The following is a 23,793-nucleotide window of genomic DNA, read 5'->3' as shown; positions in this document are numbered from 1 at the left end:
GGCCGTACAAATAAGGGCGGAATTTACCCACTGCCCGAACGAGAGCCAGACACTCGCGTTTACTGATGGAATAATTGCGCTCAGCAGAGGAAAGAAGGCGGCTGGCCTAAGCAATAACACGTTCTCGCCCTTGTTGTTTCTGGGCCAAGATAGCGCCAATACAGTGGCCACTGTCATCGGTACGGACTTCTGTTGGAGCTGACGCATCAAAGTGAGCGAGAATGGGCGGAGACGTAAACAGCCCAATCAGCTCGGTGAAAGCACCAGCTTGCTCAGGGCCCCAAATGAATGCAGCGTCTTTCTTGAGGAGGTGATTGAGAGGGCGCGCAACGTTCGCAAAATTTCAGACAAACCGACGGAAGTAGGAGCAAAGGCCCAAGAAACTGCAAACATCCTTGGCACATGTTGTCACGGGAAAGTCTTTCACTGCCCGTATTTTATCGTGATCAGGGCATACACCAGAAGAATCGGCGAGATGCCCGAGCACAGAAATTTCCCGACGGGCGAAGTGGCACTTGGACGAATTTAATTGTAGCCCTGCCTGACGGAAAACAGATAGGATCGTTGATAGGCGTTCGAGGTGTGTCGCAAAAGTCGGCGAAAAAACGGTCACGTCGTCGAGGTAACAGAGGCGGATGGACCACTTGAAACCATGTAGGAGGGCGTCCATCATTCGTTCAAATGTGGCCGGGGTATTACATAAACCGAAAGGCATCACTTTAAACTGATACAAGCCATCGGGAGTAATAAAAGCTGTCTTCTCGCGGTCCATGTCATCGACGGCAATTTGCCAGTAGCTGGAGCGAAGGTCGATGGACGAAAAATATTGTGCTCCGTGCAGGCAGTCCAGAGCATCGTCAATGCGTGGTAGCGGATAGACGTCTTTCTTTGTGACCTTGTTGAGGTGTCCATAATCGACGCAAAATCGCCAACTGTTATCTTTCTTTTTAACTCGTACAACAGGCGACGCTCATGGGCTGCAAGAAGGTTCGGTGATATCTCGAGAAAGCATCTTGCCAACATCATGTTGGATGATATGTCGCTGAGTAGGCGAGACGCGGTAGGGTCGCCGATGGATCGGGCTCGCATCACCAGTGTTTATTCGATGTTTTACGACAGATGTTTGTCCTAAAGGGCGCTCGCCAAGGTCGAATATGTCCCAGTATCAGGCAAGGAGGCAACGTAGTTCTTGAGCACGCTGGGGCGGAAGATCGGGAGCAATCATTTTTGTTACGGCATTCAAGACTCAAAGGACAGGGGGCGAAGCAAAAGTTGAACACGAGGACCTGCCACAAGTTAAAACCGAAATGTGGTAGTCTCTGGCTGGCGTTATTAGCGCCAGGGATATTCCGCGCGGGAGTACTTGTGTACAGAGTCCAAAGTTCACAAGCGGAAGGCAGGACGTGTTGTCCGAAATGGTAATGACGGTGTGAGGAAAAGCGACCTTAAGCGAGAGCAGGAGATCCGGATGACACGCTGACATGTGACACGCTGACGTCCAACAGGCTTGCCAAACAAATCTTTGGGCTTCTGCTTACAAATGTCCCAGCTGGTAAGTTCCTCCTCGTGGGTCTGAAACCAGACGCGTGCCGTGCCCGCGAGGTAAAATATCACATTAGCGAGCATGATGGTCTGGTTCCAGTGGTTGCTGGCGCTCACCCGCTCATGTAGTTGAAGCCAGTCTTCAACATTTGTGTCGTCGGTGCCAGAGAAGGTTCCTGGGTCGCGGGGTTGTGCTAGAATGACGGTGGGCGTGGGTGCCGACGGGCCCGAAGCATCCTCGCCTTGAGCTGGCATTGTAGATGCAGCCAAGGAGCGCCCGCTGTGTAAATCCATCTTGATAACGATCCCGCCACCTCCACCAAAAATGTTACGGGGTTAAAAATAGTCAGACGTATATTTACAAGATATTTACAATAATTGTAGCAGCTGAAAAGATGGTAGACAGCGCGTGAAGTCCAGAGCGTCGTCTTCTTCCGACGATGATTGAAACGTCTTCTTCGTCAGCGTGTCACAGCAGTTTTAAGGTCAGAGAGCTCTACCCACCTTCCTTGTATTCCCTAAGGACATGCCACGTGATATGTACTGCTGAGCAACGTTGTTGCTTCTTTTAGTCTATTTCAAGCGCGATTTACGAGTGAAAACTTAGATAGTGTCACCCGTAGAAAGCTCTATAAAGGCACTGTTGACATATTTCTCCCAGTATCAGAGTAATTGCACTAAAGTGCCAGCACAGTAGCTCTTGAAAAGGTAAAATGGTTCAATGCGCGATGAGGCGCTATCTTCTTTCTATTTACGTTTCATATATCCACATTAAACCTTACAAGGATGCGGTTGATTCACTTATTTGTTCCTTGGAGAAATCCCTTAGATAGCTTGGACACCGGAAGCAATTATATCTGTTCTTTTTTTACTGTTGAGAAGACGTGTCCTTTTGAAACCTTACGCAGTCAGCATTTAAAGAAGTATCCGCTAATAGACAGTTATCGAATTATTGAGGTTTCATCATCACCATCATCAATTATCAGTTTTTATCATGATGATTATGATGATGATTACAATGATGATGATGTAGACTTCAACACCGTCATGTTGTTGGCGCTATAAATCCCATCGCGCGTACGCCTGGGCGTTTGCATGCTGACGTCAACATTTTCCGTTATAAAGAAGAAGAACGTCACACTCTGATGTCTCGACGACATCGCGTGATTGGGAGTCAGAAGATCGGCACGCTTGAAATCAACGTCGCCATCCCGCGTCGCGCGGCCGGTTCACCCGGCCGTTCAACTGAGCTCACGGTGCTGCATCTACGTTCCTGGCTGCCGCCTTGATGACTCCAGTAAACCTCGTCACAGCATGTACGATTGCGTTAGGGAAGTAATTATCAGCATGCGCCACCTTGATGCAGAAAAAATCGAATACCTGACTGGCTCTCGAATGTCGAACAACTTATGTACATAAAACAAACCATATTTAGCATTTAACTGCCATTTTCCTCATGTTGTCTTTTCCGGCATGTAAGGTATGACGCAAAAGAGGCAAAAAAGAGAAGAAAGCGCGCCTGTGGCCTAATCGGTAGAGCATTGGGCTGTTCCGCTGTCTCCATCCCACCGCCAGACATGCCATTATTTAATTAACCACAGTTTCTGTAAGACTACCCTCTGCGTCTGCTATGCAAATTGAGACACCGTAACGCCTTCTGGCGTAGAATGCACAACCCTAAGTTAGATGAGCCATCCGATGTATGAAGAGAAGATAGCGTATGGCAGCTGGAGAAAACAACTGCTCACAATTCCGTCGAAAGCGCAGGAAATCCGCGAAGATGGCTAAATAGTGCTTCGCTTTGTAACACAGTAATACTTGAGCGGCATTCTGATTTAATAATCAATCACATTTCCACGTTACATTCCAGAAATGGCCCTTCCGACCGAGGCCGATTGTCCAACTTGCTGAGCCCAGTTGCGAGCGAGAACGTCTGCGCACATTATCACGGGCACTAGCGCAGAATATAGTGAATCGTTTTATCATCGTAGTTGTCACAGGCTGTAGTGTCGGCCATTCCTATACGGAAAGCGTATGAATTGGTTGGCGTCCGACACGCGGATAAGCTACACGAAAGGGTCGCGTTTCATCGGGGCAGCGTTGATGATAATCAAAGGCTTCAAAGGGGTTCTGAGAATTAAGTTGGGGATGTGTCAACTGCTGTCAGTAAAAATGAGACGATATGGTATCACTGATGCAAATATAAAGTTTTTTTGCCGCGTCTATTCTTGACACTGAAATAGAGAAATACTGGTCGTCTCCATAGGCTAATCGAAGGGGGGCTGAGAAGAAACTCCGCATAAGTATGATAGGTATCAACCCCAGAACTACTGCAGCTTCAGCAAAATCATTTCAATTTTTAGACGTATATTTGAAACTTGAAGAAAAAAAAGTTATCCAAAGACAATGCTTGCCTTCAGTAGCGTCAGCTACCTATCTACAGAAGCGCTCTATTGTAACTTTGTAGTACCTTCATCAGTATAGAGGTGATGAAACACCTTGCAACTGTTGCAGTTGATGAAGACGGAAGCCATATAAAAGTCATATTCGGGATCTGAAAAAAAAAAGAAAATGGGAATACAATTCAGAATTTCATGTCAATGTGCTGGAAACAGCCATTTTACTTCCTCGTGTATTGTCCCCATTTGGTATCAGAATACGATAGTACAATGCGTGAAGTGGCGATAAGGAAATTGTGTACCGAATACAAGTCCTCATTACAATGCCACAGTCCTCATTACAATGCCACAGATGGCACAACTTGGAAATCTACTCGAATATCTACTGGCTAGCTCTTCGAGGAGGCGCCAAAATTAAATCTATTACTTATAACGTACCTGCGTGGGCAGTTTTAAAGTATGATGCCTGAGTATCTCGACAGCGGCGAAATTATGGGGATCCCACGCACTCTTGGAATTGATGTAAGCGAAGCTTTGCATTCTGTTTGCTTTGACTGACGACGATTAGTGGTGATATTAGCGACGAATGTGTAATTTCTTCAGCGTTTAGTCCAACACGCGAGTAGTGAGGTGATGTTGCACGTTACGTTGCGTGCACCACTGCATAGTCAAGAGACTACTCAGGGAGATGTGTTTGCTTGAGGCGGTGTTGTGCGTCATTGTTCGAAACATCTGAGACGATTGAGCATTATCCTTACCTCACATGGCAAATCGCTGCATGGCAGAAGTGCTAAACAATAATTGAAATATGGGGCTGTACGTAATTTAATTATTATAGTGATAAGTATACACTATATTGTCACGAGCCTTCAGCAGTACTCTTGGGGTTTTAATAAACCGCAGAGCAGCTAGCTCTTGGAAAGCTCGCACGTCGGGATTGGCTCGCGAGCAGGGAAGGCGCGCGGTCTTTTTTGTTCTTTCAGCCTCGACCCACTCTTGCCCTCGACACACTTACATGTGGAGTTATCCCCTCTTCGGAACAAAAGCATCGTCTCGATGCTGTAAAATAGGCGTAAGTAATAACAACAGCTAACTAACAATAGTAACTAACAATAGTAACTAACAGCTGAACAACTACGCTCGGAAAGCAGGATTGGACATTTCCGCCCAAAAATCAAGCTATGTTGTGGTGGCCAACAAGAAAGGACGCACAAGAATCACGCAGCACCCCTTCACATTTAGACTCGGCGCAGTGACAATCCCTGAGGCTTCTGAGATCCGCATACTGGGTCTCGATATTCACCAATCCGGCAGTGGTGCACACTGGCTCCGTAAAACCAGACAGAGTTCGACAAAAACACTTCACCTTATTCGTCGCATTGCAGCAAAAGCAGCTGGAGCTCGTACTGACGTAGCTCGACGGTTGGTGCGTGCAGTCTTGCAGCCACGAATTTTATATCAAGCACAATTTCAACGGCTGACTTTGGCACAGCTGGCACAGTTGGAGACGATTAATCGCGATGCTATGCGCACAATCACAGCACTGCCCCGCATCACTCCGATACCAACCTTACAGGAACATGCCCAGCTCAACACAATTGCAGAGCTAATTTTGCAACGTGAAAAAGCACGTGAAATAAAAAAGCAACTTATTCCGGCTGTCGCTGCGTTGCATGCTCATTTTCACCGCGGCTCTCGGATTGACAATCAGCCCTTTCCAATGCCTCCCTGGGAATTCACCAGCATCATAACTAATAAGCCAACGAAGTTACGACGCAGCGATACAACATTTATTATTGACGAACACAACAAAGTCGATGCATCATGCGTTAACACCTGCAAAGTCTATACGGATGCTGCCATTCTCCCAGACGGCGGAAGGACATCATTCCTGAGTACTACGCATAATTTCATCACCGGCCACCACCGCTATTTATCTACGGAAGCCAGCGCTCTAGTAATGGAACTTCAAGCCATCCACGACGCTGTGCAAGATGCGACATCTAAGCTGCCTACCATCAAGCAACTAGATATCTTCACTGATTCTTTAGCGGCTATTCAGGAACTCAAGAAGGTTGATAAGGCGATGGAAATCTGCGAGAGAATACACACTATGAATAGTAAGACAGCTACTTGCATCAAGGTACACTGGATTCAAGGCCATTCAGCAAACCCTCACAACATTGCTGCTGACCAGCAGGCACACTGTCCTCCTAATCCTGATCCTCCACCTATTCCCCTCCCACCCCAACCCCGTAACTCGCTGCGAGCCCGTAAAAATGTTCTCCGGCAGGACACACGCGCTCTTATCCCACCGTGTGTCTGCTCCCTCCCCCTTCATCTTACTAGGGCGGAGGAAGTTGTGCTTAGGAGGCTTCGGGCCGGGGTGGCCCTTACACCGGCTGTTGTCTCAAGGTGGAACTGGTCGCATTTACCACTGGGTGCTACGTGTCCATACTGCTCCATTCCTGTGGTGGAATCAGATGCATACCACCTAATATGGACATGTACGGGTTTACAATCGGAACGCTCGCGTCTCCTACTGCAAGCCGGCCTCCGCTACAGTGTGACAACCAGCTATGACCGCTGGATACATGACAACAGATTCCACAAAACACTGCTTCAATTCATACACAACACAGGCCTCACAGCACACATATAATACACATATACGCTCCAAGAATTATGCCTTAAGGGCAAGCCTTTATCGCAAAAAAAAAAGTAATAACAACAAAAAAGGTACTACAACGCAGGCAAAGCGAAACTACAAAAAAGAAACGTTCCGCTGGCACAGTCAATGAACAAAGAGGCAAGCTCACGAAATAAATGAAAAGCAGAAACAAAGAAGGGGGAATGAGAGAAAAAGAAATTAAAAGCGCGTAGTGCACGGTTTCATGCGCACAACATAAACTATCTCCGAACTCGGTTATCTTTGTGCCCGGGTCCGTGTCTGTGCAGATATGCCCGGGACCATTTCGTAGTTAACGTCACTGACGTGGCGTGGTATTTTATACGGACCAAAATACCGGCTCAGCAACTTTTCACAGACACCACCACAGCAAACAGGGGTTTACGCCCAAACTTGGTCTCCTGGGTTGTTGGACACATCCCTGTGGCGGATGTTGTAACGTAGTGCGTCCGTCTGGTGCCGCTGGCCGATGTGCAGCCGCACGAGCTGCCGAACTTCCTCGGCACGCTCAGCAAATTGACCGGCGTCAGTTGTCAATTGGTCGGCGTGTTGACACGGCAGTATAGCATCCAGCATCGTTTGGACTTCGCGGCCATAGAGCGGCCGAATTGGTGTGAATCGCGTCGTCTCATGCACGGTGGTGCCTCTTGCACGAAGGTTACGTAAGGCAAGATCCGATCCCATGTTTTGTGTTGAAGGTCGATGTACATGGAGATCATGTCTGTACCCGCCGTGGTTGCTCAGTGCCTATGGTGTTGGGCTGCTGAGCACGAGGTAGCGGGATCGAATCCCGGCCACGGCGGCCGCATTTCGATGGGGGCGAAATGCGAAAACACCCGTGTACTTAGATTTAGGTGCACGTTAAAGAACCCCAGGTGGTCGAAATTTCCGGAGTCCTCCACTACGGCGTGCCTCATAATCAGAAAGTGGTTTTGGCACGTAAAACCCCATAATTTAATTTTTTTTTTTGAGATCATGTCTGTGATCCTCTTATTCCGTCGCTCGGTAAGTCCGTTGTTCTGTTGATGATAGGCGGTCGTCGTTCGATGCCTGGTGTTGCTTAATTTAAAAACGTCATCCATATTTTGGGCTGTGAATGCTGTCCCTCTGTCTGTTGTGAGAGTGGCGGGAGCACCGTGACGCAGTACGATGTGGCACACGAAGAATTGCGCTACCTCTGAAGCCGTGGCTCATGGGATCGCCTCCGTCTCGGCATACGGTGTTAAATAATCCGTCGCGACGATCACTGATTTGTTGCCGTTGGCAGAAAGAGGAAACGGTCCTAGATTTACCATGTGGACTTGGTTGAAATACGTGCGAGGTGCTTCAATTGGCTTAAGGAAGCCAGCCGGCCTAACGAATGGCGTCTTTCGGCGCTGGCATTCCCGACAGCCTTTAACGTACTGTTTTACGTTTGCCGAAAGCCCGGGCCAAAAGTACATCTCACTTACTCTAACTAGTGATCGTGAGAAGCCTAAGTAGCCAGATGTGGGCTTGTCAAGACAAGCGAAAAGGACGCCATCTCGCATGTCTCATGCAACCACCAGAAGGTAAGCACGGCTGTTCAAACGTGCATTCTTCTTATACAGCACATTTTCTCGTAGACAGGAGGACGTCAACGAACGGGACAGATGGCATGGTATGGCTGTGCCGCAGCCCTTTATATAATCAATCATCGATCGAATCGCAGCGTCGTCACGCTGCCGTCTGCTCAAGTCCGACGAACTAATGGCGCCCAGGAAGCCATCATCATCCTCTGTTTCTTAACTGACAGGATCAATGGGTGCGCGGGACAGTGTATCAGCGTCTTCTTGCTTAGGGCCAGATTTATAAACGATAGTGACGTCAAATTCTTGTAGCCGTAATCTCCACCGTGCCAGTCTTCCTGAAGGATCGCGCATGCTTGCCGACCAACAGAGTGCATGGTGGTCCATCCCTACTTTGAAGGGGCGACCATAGAGGTAGGGGCAAAACTTGATAATTTCCAACATGACTGTGAGGCATTCTTTCCCCGTGGTCGAATAATTCACCTCGACACGGGTCAGTGAGCGGCTGGCATAGGCTATAACTCTTTCCACTTCATCTCGACGCCGCACGAGCATTGCGCCAAGGCCAATGCTTCAGGCGTCTGTATGCACCTCTGTATCGGCATCATCGTGAAAATGTGCAAGAACAGGTGCTGACTGTAGGCGCTGTCATCATTCAGCAAAATCTGAAGCAAAAGTGGCTATCTCGAAAGGTGTGGAATTAAGGAGTTTTGCTGGCCCTCGTTTTTCTTGAAGTGCTATGATTCTGTGGGCAGGGACTGTAGGTGAAGTTGGAGGTTACTGCACTTAGCCCTGTAACTCCGGCAGTCCCACTGCCATACCACGGCCCCTTAGGTTGTGCTGCCATGATGATGACTATGGAGGGATTCAGCCATGGAGGCCGAGGCTGTAGAATCAGAAGCTAACAGCCCATTGAGCTGAGTTTGTATCTGAGGCACGGTTTCTTCCTGGGTGCCGTGCCATTGCTCCAGCGCCGTGACTCTTTAGGTATGCTTGCCATCAAGGGTGCATTATCTTTCTGCATGGTCATGATGCTTTGTTGCATGCTTTGGATAGCATTTGACAAGTCTGTCATGGAAATGGTTCCGTTTTGGGAATTTTCTCCGCTGCCGTCAGTCTGTGCACGGCGCTTCTGGGAGGATTCCTGGTGGGGGACTTTGCTTGCGATGGACGGTTACATGACTCCGGCGCAGGGAGTTTTCTCACAGTGGAAGCCCTAGCGGGGGGTGGTGGATAAGGAGAGTCGGTTCTGCACGTATGCATGTCGCGCTTAAGCAGTAATTCACTTTATTCGTGTAGTTCCTCCCTGAGCTCGTTATTCTCCCGCCCGAAAAACGGAGACCGTGGCCCCCAGGTCACCTGTTTCGTGGACTGAGTTTCGGCCCCAGGTAAAGGAGGGTAGGAGGTGGAGCGGCTTCGGGTCCAGCCGCACCCGGTAGGGAATCAGGACCTGGACCTACTCCTGGACTGCATCCTGGAGCGAGAGGCCCTGGCCGTCTTGTTCTGGGGGTCTGAGCGCAACCTTGTGCGACTGCGGGAGCTGCGTTGTTGGGTGCAGTCGGGGGTAGCCTTTTTCTCGGTCACCAAGGCCACCTTGCCGTTGGTAAGTGGAGATTTGTTCTTGCCGGTGCGGTCAAACCTCCCTTTACACTTTTCGGACCCTGTGGAATGCGCCTCTCGTGAGAGGATGCACCTAGCGTTACATGTCGGTGGTTCGACGAGCTGATGCTCCACCCTGCGTCCAGGGCAGCGGTTGTTCTTGGGGGGCTGACAAACGTCCACTCTGTGCTCTGTCCTCCAGCAGTTGTGGCATGCCTCCACTTTGGGCTTGGAAGGGTGGCAGGCATAAAGAGTTCCATAGAAGTTCAGCTGCTTCGCCAACGTGTGCACGTCGATGAAAGTGATTAGAATAGACTTGGTTTTGCCCAGAGGTCTTGCGTCAGTGATCGTCTACTGGGAGCTCTTATTCATGGCTACCAAGTCTTGGATGATTTCTTGTGGAGTTTGATTGCACAGCGCATTGTAAATGACGCCAAGTACCGCGTCGTCAGGGGCGGCCACGTAAGCGCGGAGCGGATATGGCATGGTGCCTAGTAGCAAAGTGTACACAGCCAGATACCTCACCGCTTCGTCCTCAGCAGGGGTACTGACTGTGAGCGAGTTCTTTAATGGGTTCAGGTGCAGCTTGTCCTTCTGCCGTGTGGTGTTTTAGTCAATGTTGGTGGCAGTGCACACGAGTGAGTGAAGGATTCCGCCATTGCACAGTCCTATGCACAGTCCGCCGCCGGGTCGGAATATGACCTTGAGGTCCGTTTTGGGTAGCCTGGGTAGAGGAGCGTGCCTTTTTGGCTTGCCGGAAGTTAGTGAAGCCGTCGGCGGGTGGTTTAACTAGAAGCACTGCACGTAGAACCGGCCGGTGGCGCCAGTAGCAGTGTCGGTGCCAGGTATTGGAGCTTGCAGCCTTCCGGGCTTGAAAGGCCCTCTCCCAGCCTGGGTCACTTTAGAACTCTTCTGGTGAGATGTTTTCTCCCACGACAAAGTAAGCCATCTCCAAGGATGGCTCCATGGCGCTAAATGGGGTCGGAACAGACGCCCGTAGGCAAAGACCAGATCGACTGTCGTGGCGAGACGCTCGTTGCGTTAGGCGTAATGTAGCCCTATAGCGCGGCAACTGCCGCTTCAGATAGAAAAGCGCTTCTCGGGCACAAAATCAGGTCGGAAAGTTCGGAAAGAAGGTGAAGATGGGCGACGGCAACCTTCACTGCCCTTGGGGAACCGGTTTCAGGTCATTTAGGGTGAAATATCAGCCTTTTAGGTGAAAAATTCACGGAGCCGATATGAGGTGCGTTCGCTCTGCTCCGTGGCTCCTTACCGAGGCCTACGCGAAAGCTCTCGCCTGCGTTCTATAGCTGCACTTCGGTAAGGCCAAGTCGAAACGCGCCAAGCTTGTCAAGGGACTTGTTGGCCGCAAGGTATAGTTCATAAGGGTGTCCTATGCCAATTGTCGATTATGTGTCCATTGCGTAATTAAAGAAGAAAGAAATATTCCGCGACTTCATGTTTTCAATATTGGGCTTCTGTACGAGACGTCATGTGTTCTAACCTTGCCTTCAGGCAATTTTAAGGGTGTGCATTCAAATGTTTATAAAACTGTACTTTGTTTAAAATAATGAGTTTACGTTGTCATAAAGGCATTTGATGCCAGAAGGACGAAGTTTAGGCAAATATATGTTTTAACCATCAGTCCCCTTGCTGGCTGACAAAATACAGTGTCGGAGGTTCGTGCGCCCAAACGTAAGTGGCGGTAAGGGTAAAGAAGTTTGTTTATACACAGAAATTCACTTGTTCAAACCTTAGCGGTGGTATGAATTTTTCCGGGAGACGAAATGGAAGGAATAACAGAACGAAGCAGAAATTGACCCCGAGAACCTAGCCAAAGAATGCTACGCATTAAATGTACTAGGTGTGGGTTTATGTGCCAAAGCTTACATCTAGGCTGTAAGAAAAGTCGCCGTGTATATAAGATCGCGATGAATTTCAACCACAGATGATCCCTTAAGATACGAGCGCTTGACCACCTACACCTCAAGGCGGCCGCCGGGCAGAGAATGAAACTCGCAACATTGCTCTCAGGAAAAAAAAGATACAATCTCTGAAAGACTACCACAACACCTGAACTTCTAATTTGCAGCCCGTCTATTACGGTGATAGTGTGGCTACTAATGACTAGACAATTAGCGACAAAGAATAGGCACCAGCCGGTGGAACAGGGCCGTCAGAGGCATGCTGTCCATGTACGTTTCGACGGACTATGACTGGAATGTCGCCCTCCTTTATGCCTGATATTCTAATAATTAATTTCGTGACGACATTGCCGCAATTTTATCCTCCGATATCTCATATTGCCGCATACAAACGTTGCAAACGTTCCTTTTATAGTTACACCCAGGAAGAACACTGTAACGCTCTTAGGCTTTTTTGTTTTGTTTTTATTAGCGATCTGGTGAAAAATATTACGGTAGCAATTCCTCTGGTAAAAGATGAATGTGGATTGTGCAATTCAGCAGCTACACGTTCTCATGAAGTAGCAATTCAGATCTATACTTAAAAAAATAAAGAAAGAAACAGTGCTTGCCTATTGCATTCATTTTCAGTAACTATTTAAATAAGTGGAAACAAAGGGTATCTCACAAACACGTACATTATAAACCGGCATAAATTTGTAACAGACGAGAAAGACAGATATTTAGGCTTGTCAATAACCTCTTGTTTGAGACAGAATTTGCTTCTCCGTCAAACTTGCTCCGAAACCAATAATGCTTTTTGGATCCTTCCTTTGCTGGAACTTGAGAAAGGCGAACAATTATATTGTTACGGGGAAAAAGACGCTTGCAGCTACTTTTGCAAGATATATACAACGGGCAGAAGACAGGCATACAAGATGGAGCCCGTGCGCATGACTACCGGCGATCGTCGTTTTCGTCAGTCCTCTCACCATCGTTCGCGACTGCAGCGTCCAGTAGCAATGTACAAGATAACGATACACCTAATAATTGAGTGCCAGAGGATCATTACGGACCGCTATACAAAAAGCAATTGTGATAAAATTTATGTGTTACGACGGCTCGGTTCTAGATTTCTATGTTCTAAATATCAGATTCTTTATTCTACAAATGAGCTCTGAAATTAAGTCGGCGTTGCCCACTTGGGAAAGAAAAGGTACTATAGTGAGAGAAATATTGTTTCCTTCGTTATTGTCTGATAAAGCAACAAGTAACAAATTTATGCGCAATAAAATCAAATATGTAAAATCAATGATACACTGATAGGCTGTGCACATTGCTTCTCGTAGAGTTTCTAAGAATTTTTTTAGACAGTTTCTCAAATTTGCTAATCAGAGATGGAAATTGGCTCTCGAACTATATTCTAACGTCTCTATGTGCCAAATAAATTTTAACCGCATCAGTGGGAGGCGTTCCCAGTCACTGTATAATGTCACAGTAACCACAATTCTTTATCATCGCATGAATGATGTCCAAGTCATGTGGTAACTTTTTTAAGCCACTGAACCTCATCATGCACTGTAGATGCATTTTTTTGCATACGTCATCAAACCTACTTTTGCTGGGTTGTTTTCCGGGCTCCGCACTCTGGACGTGAACCAAGTTTTTCGACGTATACTCAGGTGAAGATAGAAGGGTATCTTTGAGAAACCTAAAGAGATAAAAACAATTTCAACATTTTATTCAAGCATGAGAAGCATGAAGTGCGCCAAGAAATCTGAGAATCTGAAGAAATCAATAAACGCATACATGCCAATTGATTTTCATCTATTTGCCTGTTGTGTTTAAAACACTAGGGTTTATCACGAAAACATCGTGAAATCGAATTCGCAGCTTTACACGGAAAAAAGTATCCTTAGCTTTTCGTGGTCACATTGACCGCCCTGAGTGATTACATTTCTTTTGTATACATGATAACTACAGTGCCGTCTAGTTATGTTGTACGGAAGGGTTCCACCTAAAAGGTAGCATGCCTCCCCCAGAAACGCTCATGTATGTGCAAATATGTCTACAGGAGCAAAAAAAGAAAGAATAATTCAAAATCCCTCTCATGATGAGGGAGTGTCGACGTTACTGCGATCAGTATTAAAGCAGTGCATCGCGACAGCATACTGCAACCGCTTAAACGCACCACGTATCCTCCCCATATGCAGCGAGGACGCTTTCCCGCGCTTGCCTACGGACACGCTGCGCTATCTGTCGCCTATGAAGTGAAATTTCCGTGTGATGCGCGTGTGACTGTAAATTCAGACACGGTTGTCTGAATATTTATAGCGCGGGTTTGACTCTGCCCACCACCGGAGGAACATAAATAATTTTTTTCGTGTCGCTGAAGAGCGGCACATACGCCGTGTAATATTCCCAGTGACCTAATCTGGCGTCGAACAGGTTCACTGAAGAGCGGCACATACGCAGTACTACACAACCAGTGACCCATGTTGCGCCAACGATGCGCCAGTTCCCTAGACACGGCAGCCCGAAGATTTACCCATTAGGCAATCGGCTACGCAATGACCCAAGTTGGCTAGAATACGGTTATCGACATCGATTGATAGCCGAGGTAAAATTGTGCCAAGTATCATAATAGTGGTAACGGAAATAATGTTTACTGGCAACCGCAGCTGGAACATTGCGTTTGGTACGTCCATCGTATCGCTAACGCCGACATCGTCAAGTCGTGAAGACGTCTTGTCATCTCAGCTTCACCGTCGCCGTAAGTGGAAGAAAAAAAAAGGCAACAGATTCACAAGCAAACTTCCTGCGAGGCTGTTCCTATTAGCCAGTTTGAATAAGAAATTCTGTCGTTCTAATTGACGTAGTTTCATATAGTTCGCGTATATGACTGGTCCGTATGAAACCTCGCTCGCTCATATTGTTATCTATCCCTTTTAAGGAGCTTTTACAAGAACAGTAGTTGTTCACGCATATTTTGCTTCGCCAGAACACTGCCCACTTGCACCCCCTCCCCCTCTTTTTTTCGCTCAGAAGGTCAGTTGATTTCACTGTTCTTTGAGGGCAGCAGGATAAATTCTATTATTTTCGTACGAGACACTTATAACACTTCCGATCGCTTGCAGAGGTAAGCAACTGAGAAGTACATAAGTAGCCCCATCGCTTCGAGCTTCGCTTATACATCACCCATAACTTGCCCCTAATTTCAACGTATATAAACAAGGTGCCTGTTTACTTCACCAAAGACACCTGGGAAACATACTACAAGCCTCCAATAAGGCATAATAAAGGAGCAAAAAACGAGTCTCTGGTAATTAATAGCAGCGCTTGTAATTAGGCCGGGAACGCTAGAGTTCCGCCGCACAATGCATTGAACATGACCCTCAGTTTCGTGAAATATAAACTTCGAATCCCGCATATTAATTTGCAGACATTCGCAAACATAGGTGATAACGGCTGCATCACACTTTCGAACACTTGCATCAATTGAAGTCATAGCGCTGGATTGACAGGACATGAAAGACGACAGGACGTGCGCTACGTCCTGTCGTCTTTCATGTTCCTGTCAATCCAGCGCTTTGACTTCAATTGATGCAACGAACCAATCAGCCCAAAACTCTGCACTCCTGGATTCGAACACTTGATTGAGAAAGAATTTTCAAAGGTTGCGTTTGATACAGACGCATTTAACTTCGCTTAAACATTTTCAATAGTTCGCGGTTTTGCTAAGGGAAGTTGATCAAGCCTGTGCTTCGCCGCAGAGGCTCATAATGGTCTGAAGCACTTTTAAACGCAATTTACTGCAAAGGCAGTTATACTGCACTTGTTCCACACCAATTCAAGTTCGCACACATGTTTCTCCCAGTGCTCTGCCCATGTTTGCTTAGGTGGACTCGAACAGGCCCAGCGCCGTCTTGTACGCTATTCTGATGATCACGTTGATCTTGTTACGTTCGTGTTGCAGCCATCTGTGGTAGGCTGCAACGTACGCGACGTGGGTCATGACGAAGGATTGGACGAGCATATAATTAGGCTCTCCTCTCTCATACCAGCCTTCCGGGCAGTGACTCGTTTAGGAGTCGAATCGCGTTGGCTGCTTTTGCCGTGAGACGGGTGACGGTTTCGCCGTTTCTTCCGTGCTTTTCGATGACCATGCCTAGGATCCTAATTTTGAAGACCTCGGGCATCACGTTGCCGGATTTGGTTACGATTCTGATTTTTTCGTATTCGCATTGTCTGGTCTTCCCTCTGCTGTTTTTGGTAGGTGGGAATATAAGAAGCTCTGATTTGCTCGGCGAACATCTCAGTCCGGTGCCTACCAGCTGGTGTTCTATTGCGTCGACGGCGGCTTGCAGCGCGCCCTCGATGTGAGCGTCGCTGCCACCGGTCACCCACAGCGGGATCTCGTCCGCGTAGATGGTATGCCTGACGTCTTCGATGTCCGCGAGCTTTTCGGCCACTCCGATCATTACCAGGTTGAACAGCATCGGCGAAATGACCGATCCCTGTGGTGTGCCGGTGCTCCCGAGCTTCTTCTCTTGCGTCTGTAGGTCGCCTGCTCGTAGCTCGGCGGTCCTGTCCGTGAGGAAGTCCTTGGTGTAGTTGTAGGATCTTTCGCCCATGTTGAGCTTAGAGACTTGGGACAGAATCGCCGAGTGTTTCACCTTATCGAAGGCGCACTGCAGGTCAAGCCCTAGTATTGCTTTGTTGTCGCGGGCGCTGCAGCCATCGTCGATGATTTCGTATTTCAGCTGCAGCATCGCGCCCTGCGTGCTTAGGTGCTGTCTGAAGCCGATCACCGTAGCCGGGTACAGCCCTTCTCGTTCCAGGTAGTCTTGCCCCCTGTTGAGCAGGACGTGCTCCAGCACCTTGCCCACGCAGGACGTGAGCGAGATGGGCTGGAGGTTATCCGTGTCCGGCGGCTTCCGCGGCTTGGGAATCAGGGTGGTCTTGGCTGTCTTCCACTGCTTTGGCAGCGCGCCCGCTCTGCAGCACTTGTTGAAGTACTTTACGAGGTTCTCAATCGAGGCGTCGTCGAGGTTCTTGAGCGCCTTGTTCGTGACGAGGTCCGGGCCGGCTGCCGATAGGCTGTTGAGGTAGTGCAGGGCCGCGCGTACCTCCTCGACGTCGATGTCACGATCGACTTTCGCGCTAGGTAGGCCGCCGTACGGCGCGTGTTGTTCGGTGGGTGTAGTCGGCAGGTATTTGTCATTAATGCGTCTGGTGACTTCGTCGGCACCGTGTACCGAGACCGCACAATGTATGAGTTTGGCGAGTGTGTCCCTTCGGTGCGACTTGGTCTTGGTTTCGTCGAGCAGGTGCCGCAGCAGGTTCCACGTTTTCCCACTGTGCATCTGCCCGTCTGCCGCATGGTAGATCTCGTTCCACTGTTGCGTGCAGATTGCGCGGCAGTGATCCTCGATCGCTCGGTTCAGCTCCGCTACCGTCTTTCTTAGTCTGCGCTTAAGCCGTTGTTTCTTCCAGCGATTGAGTATCGACTGTTTGGCTTCGATGAGATGCGCAAGCCGGCTGTATACGTTGTCGATCTCCGCGCCCGCTTCAATTTCTTTGGTCGCATCGCACAAGCTCTTGCTGATTTCGGCCGTCCACGAGTCGATGTCTTCAATCTCGTCGTCACCGTCGCTCATCTGGCTTCTGGCGTCTCGAAAGGCATCCCAGTCTATCCATGTGTATGTTTTGATGCTGGTGTCGTGTTCCGGTATGCCGATTTCCACGGTGGTGTGGTCGCTGCCGAGGTCGGTCCCCGTGTTTCTCCAGCTGATCACGCCCCGGATGTTGTTCTTGACGAACGTGAGGTCCGGAGTGGTGTCCCAGGACACGGAGTTACTGATTCTCGTTGGATGTGGCGGGTCCGTGATGAGGGTGAAGTCGAGTTCAGTCGCGGCTTGGTACAGGTCGCGGCTCTTTGCTGTGTACTTGTTGTATCCCCAGGCAGGGTTCATCGCGTTGAAGTCTCCGCACGCTATCAGCGTGTTGCGGCCCGCTGCGGCCCGCTGCGGTGCTGGCTCTGTGCAGTAATGTCTTGAATCTCTGTTTTCTCTGGGATGGGTTGCTGTAGACATTGAGCAGAAATATGCTTCCTTTTCTCTTCTTCCCGGGATGATTTCGGTGAGTGTGTGCTCGACCTTGATATTGCTTTGCAGCTCATGTTGGACGAACGTGAGTCCCTTCCTGACCAGGGTGCACAGGCCTCTCCCGTCGGGCGGTCCCTTGTGCACTCTGTAGCAGAAGAGGGACGGTGCGTCGGTTGGTGTTTCTTGTGATAGTATAACGTCTGGCTTGCGCGCGGCATGTTCGATGTGCTGTTGGATGACTGCCTTCTTCCTTTCGAAGCCGCGACAGTTCCACTGCCACGCTGTTACACCTGCTGCTGCTGGTGTTGCGTTGGTGTCCATGATTGCGTTGGCGTGTACGGGCTCCCTGGTTGGGACGGATGTTGCGCGAAGAGGGGCGCAAACGTCGGGTGGCTTACCATCGGCTGTAGGGTACTTTCGATGTAGGTGAATCTGTTCGTGTTCTGGGCTTGGTAGGTCTCCATTGTTTGTTTCAATGCTGTCACTGCTGCGATGTTCGCTGTGATTAGCTGTTAAAGTTTGGTGATGGTCGCTTCGAATTTCGCTTCCAGGCTGTCGATGCGATCGTTTTCTGTTTGCTTGCGCGTGGCCTCGACGGCTCGCTTCTTCGGTGCCGGTTCCTCTATGGCTGTCTCCTGGACGTTCGTGGTTGTTTCCTCGGTCTTGTTTGTGCTTGGCGTGGGTCTCTGTAGGGGCTCGTTGTTTCATAGCAGCAACTGACGGATATCGGCGGTCTCTCTTGTGAGGTTGTTGATGGTCGCTCGCAACGCCGAGTTTTGTTCTCTTAAGGTCTCATTTGCTTCTCGCACCTTGTTCGCACCTTCTTTCTTCGTGGCTTCGCTGATTTTCTGCGCGTTCCTTATATTGTTCCCTTTCGCTGCGTCGACCCAGCTCACTCGCTCACGTGATGATGACCTTTTCCTGCTGAGGCTTCTCTCGCAGCAGCTGCTGTCTCTGGATTTAGGCGCGAGGTTCTCCGATGGGTCCTTGACTTTCGCGCAGCTGGCGGCTTGTCGAGTGGCGGGAAATTGCTCTCCGACAGCAGCTGGCATTCGGCCTGTCGGCGCTCCCATTGTGGCTTGCGCACTAAGTAGGGGAGCTTGTATTTCGCCTTGCACGTTCAGTCTCCGGTCGGGTGTTCGTCCCCGCAAAACTTACATTTTGGGGTACAGCGATGGTCTTCCTTAGGCTTCGCGACTCCGCAGGCCAGGCACGTCTTGATTGTGGGGGTCGGGCACACGTCCTTGCGGTGTCCCACTCAGCCGCACTGCTGGCAAACGTCGATCTGTTTCCTGTAGAGGCGGCACTGTATGAGAGTGACTCCGTATCGGATGAAGTTCGGTATCTTGGGTCCCTGGAACAGCACGATCGCAGTGGTCGTGCTTCCAATCCTTTTTGGGTCCACTGTTAGCGGGTTCCTCTCATTGACGATGTTTCTATCTAGCTCGTGGGCGTTCGCGTCGATGGGGATGCCCGATGACGCCCTTTACGGTGTCGTGAGGTGCCATGCGATATGCGCTGACCTCGTAGGGTTTGCCTCGAATTGAGATTTTCTGGATTTTAGCGTACCTTGCCGCGTTGTCTTCGTTCGGTGTACTGATGACCATGATGTTCTGTTGCGTGTTGAGGCAGATGGTGTCCGCGGCGATTTCCTCGCTCGTGATCTTAGCCGCAGCGAGTATGGCCGCAGCGACAGTGGTGGTGCCGGTCTTGACGATCTCCAGTCTCCCTCGGGGTCTGACAACCATCTTGCTTTCTTCCAGGGGCATGGCTGCCATGCGTTCTGCCTTGATGACCGAGGCTCTGACGTTCGTGTTGAATGTCGACCTCGTGCTTGTTTGACTCCCGCCGGGTCCGTCGGGCTTGCCGCTGGCGGGGGTCCGGTGGCGCAGCCTCGACATGCGTTTCCCCGCGAGCGTCCATCCGGCGTCGTTGTGGTATTCCTCGGGTGATATCTCCTTTCCTTGAACTTGAACGCACATGTGATTGTCCACGATCATTGTTGCTTCAGCGGGCGCCTCCATCTCGGAGCTGATGAGCGGCAGCCGCCGAGGAGTATGGCAGGCGGCTGTTGGTGTGACGGTGTTGGGCCTAGCGTCCGCTCTTAACATGATCCGAATTTTCGCAAAATATAAACTTGGTTTAATGGTGTGTTTTGTGGGGGCATTCGGAAACACAGTGGAAACAGCCGTATAACTCTCATACCAGGGAATTGGACAAATTTCGTTCAGTATATTTTTCCCTTCACCACGTGGCGTATGAACCCTAAAGAATTTGTAAATCCCGCCATGACGTATGTTATGCTATACACACACAAAAAAAATCGAATAAAGGAAACGCCCTGACAATGTCGCTCCACTTCGGTTCGTGGAAACCAATGCGCTTACTTATCCGCGTTACCTCGCAAACGGCCAGCCGCGTAGTTCACTGGTAATGAATCGACCATGTTGCTAAACACCTGACGATACAGCCGGTTGGTATTTCGGATGAGATGTCTAGCCGAGGTAACTGCTCTCGCGAAGATTCCGTAGAGTATGTATTCTTTAGTTGTTTTTTTTTTATTTGGGGCGACGCAGTGTCCGCATGCTTGTGTATACACCAACGTTGTGTTTCATGAGTCTTCTATAGAACCGGCATGATGCATTGTTTAGGGTGAAATTAGAACATGATAGTATTTATTGTAGGATATCCTTGGAAAGTTGCTTGGAAAAAGATCAGTATATTCATGCTTCTTTCGAAATAACGCTTAGAGTAAATAAGTTAGATGTTTCAGCCGTGTGCTCCGGAAAATTTCAAAGTGATATGGCAGTGCCATTGCTGATGCTGCAAGGTGCATCAGTTGTATGGTTAATGTAAACGCGTTTGGTGATTGCGCATGTTTAGGTTTTTGTGGTTTATAGCTTGTACTCTGTATTGTGGCATGCACTAAACATACTTACAGTTTCCTTGAAAATGCAGCGTATGCTTTGCCAGTCTAATTTGCATGTTATACAGATCTGGAAATCGTGATAACCATTGCTGTAGATATAAATGTTCAAAAGTATGGAATTTTCTAGTTTGTATATGTGCAGCGAAGAGAGATTTCGCCGTATACACCCTTAATTACTAATATTTAATGTGGTCCACACGTATTAATGTTGTGTATGCCGATAGCAGCTTCAAGCCCGGCTCTTACAGGACGTATTTGGTAGCCGAACTTGAACTTTCTGGCACACGCGGGAGTGACGCGTGGATCGTTCTAAATAGTAGTAACTCAAGGTGTGTACTGCCGAGCCTGCCTTCCGTGCATACTAGAAATAAAAAGGTGTACATTCTTCCAACACCCATGCAGATGGGTGTTAACGGGGACTAACACCCTAACACCCTAACACCCTAAGTTTAGTTGCTGGGCACCCTTCAGCTAGGGTGCTATAATTGCACGCCAACTGTGGGGTGTAGGTAACAGCACCCTTAGTTTGTTCGTCTGGCGACAAACTGATTTGCACATTTAAGGGTGTAAAAGGTTTAGTGTGTATGTCACGACATTTGCATCGCGAAGCCTCTTGACTGTTCACTTTCCATAAGTTCTGCCCTTCTACGTTCCAATATTCTATCATCAAAAGCTCGGCTGCTTGTCAAAGCAGTCTTCCTGCTTTTGGCACGCATAGTCGGCGTTAATAGTTCACGGAGGGCGGAGTCTAAGAAATTATTAATATTTCCCCAACCCTAAGCGAACAGCTTGGTATTCGGTTTTACAGCATGCACTGGTGTAGAGCAAACAACACTTTTGCACAGTTTTACCCAATGTGGGCACAAAGTGCTTTGCATTTAAGCTTCTTCGCCGAGTCAACGCCGCGTAAGCTTTCGAAGGCGACTGTGCCATTAAGTACCTGTATTTTTTTTTATTGTGCAAACATAAAAAGAGAACCTTTTCGCATTAAAGGCCTTCAAGCCAAGCAATAATTCAACCTCGCGAATTTTATTAGAACGGTAGAAAATGACGAGATTCATGGCATTTGCCGCTTCCCCGTTTGGGACCCCCATACTATTAATCCTCTCCAATCAACCTATCCGTGCCGCCGGTCACGGAGCTCGAGAGAGAGAGAAAGTGATAAATGAAAGGTAGGAAGGTTAACCAGGACTGAGCCCGGTTGGCTACCCTACACTGGGGAAAGGGAAAGGGGGACGGAAAGATTAAAAGTGGAGAAAGTTCACTGGGGATATCAGTCGGTCACTCAGTCCGGATCACAGACGCTGACTCAATCCGGTATCTTTCAAATATCGCAGCAGCGCTTTTACGGAGCTCGACATTTCTGATCCACTGACGGGATGTCACATGTATGCGCCGGTATGTTAATGCAGTCAAAACCCAGGCAAAATATTAAAGTCTATTTTAAGAATATACAGTCAAATAGTTTTTCTTGAGAATTAGCAAAGGCTAAGCACAAAGTCATGTGGTGCCAAAAATAGAAAGTCATTGTACGTTGTTTTATAAGCTTGCGTAAGTGGCTCCTTATATCTATCGATTCCTAAAACAAACCATCTGATTGAAGAAACAGCAAACAATTACATTTTTTAGGAACTCTGGGAAAAGAGCAGCGCGTTTGTGCAAACACATTTCACCACAAAACTAAGCAGATTTTAGAAGATTGCAGCGGTGAAAAGCTCCAGGAGGAAGGCGTTGGTGGAATGGTACAGCACAACATTTCAAGTACACCTGTCGGGATAAAAAATGAAAATGGCAAACCAAGCAGAAATAATAATGTCCTTTGATTTTTTAAAGCTGCGCTCGCGCTTTCTTACTGCATCGCATTTGGGAAGAAAGTGCTCTCCTAATTTTCTTTACTTTGCAGTGGTCTAATTTCTCAGAGAAAAAGACAACACCATGCCAGCATTGGCTGCCAGACACTGAACAGTTATTCAATTACTGCCAGGAGGTTTTACCCTCACTCACCGTGTATGTTTAGCCTGTTCCTTTGTCCATATGGCTGAGTTGTCTGAGTCACTCGTTATTGCAGTTGCAGAGACACAATAAGTACTGTCACCATGCAACGGGTCTACTTCATAGTTTCTGTATATTACATACCAGGGTTCGCTCCAGTTCATGCACTGGAAGAAGAGAATAGGAGATAACTAGTAACATAGAGGTCCGTTTTCACTGGCACAACGAAATCCCATTTGTGCATTACCTACAGCAAAGAAAACATCAACACTAATTATGTAACATACAATTCCTTGGTTAAAAACAGAATTTTCACCGTTATGAAGGTGTCGAATACGTTGACTCAGAAAGGGAGTCATTTACATACGCCCTCAGCAATTATTCCGTGCTGAAGGAGATAAGGGAAGTTTGTTTGGTTTAGTTTACACGACGTTGACGAGTAATATAATCACGGCGACGTCATTTGCACCGCCCAAACAAATTTTTTTAGGAAGATGTCCTTAAAGGTGCCCTGAATGACGCTTTGGCCTTTGTGAAAAGATATAATCCGCGGATAGCATATGCTCCTGCGAACTTCTCAGCAAAGTTTTGCAACCATGCGCCGCACGTGGACTTCGCAAGCGGAGCGCGAAGTCTTATTTCTCTCAAACGCTGTCTACAACAGAACCCTGCGCCTCACTCATTCCTGGACGATTTCGTAATGTAGTAGATTCTCATACGCGGCTGCTATTGGCCAATAGCATGACGTTGATCAAGAAGGGTGTCTGGATCAGTGCGCTTCTTTCTCTGATACCTTGTATGTTTATTAACGCAGTTTAGTAAACAGGATGAAGTGGACGAAGATGTGCTTTCTAATTTCAATGATAATACCGTACTACCGGAAAAAAGCAGGCTATGGTGTCTGCTCACGCTCGAGCACGGCCACCCGCGTTGGAATTTAACTTCAACCTCCCTGCTTATCGGAGTTGTAGCTGTCGAGTCTCGTTAATTTCGACTAGTGTTGAGCGCTCAACTGGCCTCGAACCGTGTGAAATTTAGGGTCAGGCGACACGTACGCTTGGCAGCGCACGTTCACTCTGGACCGC

At 48.4% G+C, this 23,793-nt stretch overlaps 1 long non-coding RNA gene across 1 annotated transcript; it reads right to left on the bottom strand.

Annotated features, from left to right (window-relative positions):
• Window positions 1-3,663: 3,663 nt before the first annotated feature.
• On the bottom strand, window positions 3,664-22,872 carry LOC129386575 (uncharacterized). Its single transcript, XR_011893675.1, has 3 exons — window positions 22,721-22,872; window positions 13,297-13,391; window positions 3,664-4,096 (listed from the first exon to the last, which is right to left on the bottom strand). It is a non-coding gene; the product is annotated as an uncharacterized lncRNA (long non-coding RNA).
• Between the last annotated feature and the right edge of the window lie 921 nt (window positions 22,873-23,793).

Source organism: Dermacentor andersoni, chromosome 4 (genome assembly GCF_023375885.2).
Source record: "Dermacentor andersoni chromosome 4, qqDerAnde1_hic_scaffold, whole genome shotgun sequence".
Classification (NCBI taxonomy): domain Eukaryota; kingdom Metazoa; phylum Arthropoda; class Arachnida; order Ixodida; family Ixodidae; genus Dermacentor; species Dermacentor andersoni.
Note: the sequence above shows the minus strand (reverse complement) of the source record. Positions and strands in the feature narration are given on the sequence as shown.